Source organism: Penaeus monodon, chromosome 33 (assembly GCF_015228065.2).
Source record: "Penaeus monodon isolate SGIC_2016 chromosome 33, NSTDA_Pmon_1, whole genome shotgun sequence".
Lineage (NCBI taxonomy): Eukaryota > Metazoa > Arthropoda > Malacostraca > Decapoda > Penaeidae > Penaeus > Penaeus monodon.
Window position 1 is genome coordinate 10,835,070 of NC_051418.1, and position 1,379 is coordinate 10,836,448.

Sequence of the window (1,379 nt, forward strand, 5' to 3'; positions counted from 1 at the left end):
GTGTCAATTATTTAACACAACAGCACGTATGGGCTTCATGTGAACGTAAATAAAACCAGCATCATGTTCGCACTAATTTATTAGCAATACTGCGCTATAATACACGACTAGCTCTATTAGTACTGTGGAAGCGCTACTATATTTTCACAATTTGGCAGACGAGGATGCGGGGTGATACCCGGGTGTGGCAGGTAGTAGTGCCTTCCCTGGCGTCAATAGGGCGGGTGTCATCCCCTGCACCGCAGAGTCGGTGCAGGGGAAGTAGCACTATCCTATCAATGTCCAGTAAAGGTAAGGTGGTGCTAGCTTCTACCGACTCAGGCAGGATAGTGCCACCTTGTCTGAAACAGCATGATACATGAAAGTTGATGGCACCTTCCCTTCCCTGCCAACAGCCGCAGGGAAGCATTCACCCTCCATCCGGGTATCATCTCACTCATCCTCAGTTTAGGTCGGTTCAACGTCACCGCCATCAGCCCCTTCTTACGGTTTCGCGCGTGCTGGACCAGCGTCCGTCAAGGCAGGAACGTACCCCCGGCGGCCGCCCACCTGATACCACTGGGGCGATACCAGTTGAGGGGGCGCCGGGGACAGCATCTTCGACGGGCGCCGCCCCTCACAGCGAGCTGTGATACAACACACGTGATCGGTATGCTTGCGGGGGACGCGAGGCACTGTCAACTTATCACAATCCACGACGCCTCCACTCCGGCGTCAGCACCTCTCACCAGGGGCACGCAGCCACCGCCTGCGTCAGCGTTGTGCCTTTTTGAAAAGGGGAGAGGGGGGTGCTAGAGGCTATGGCTCTCTTCAGACGCAGAAAGGGGGTGGGAAGGGACGTGTGGTTACTATACTCAATGGCAGCGCTGAATAGGCGGGTGGTGGCCACGACCTCTTAACACAGCAAGACTTTTATCACATATTTAAAGCTTTTCATTCTAAACCTAAGGTTATGCGGTCAACTCGAGGTGACCAGCGAGCGCTTCTCCCATCACACGTCACCAGTTTATCAGTCGCTCGTGTCGCACCGCAACACTCCTCGGCCGTCTCCTCACACTCGGTCACTTCACGCCCGTGACACAGGGGGCTCCTCGCCCTCGCGCCGCGGGCACCAGACCTCTCTCTCGCTTGCAGTCGACGCACCCACCATGACCCAAACAAGAACGATACTCACTCTCATACGTATTCTCACGCACTCAATCACACGGCAACGCACACGAGAAAACAAAACACGATGGCGACACGTGTCTCCTCGCCTAACCTCCTAACCACAGGCCCAGCGGCAGAGCTAGCAGCACGCCCAAGACAACAACGATGCGTACCTTCCCAATGGAACACGGAACTAAACAAGTAGGGTAAATGGCACACAATGAGAACAA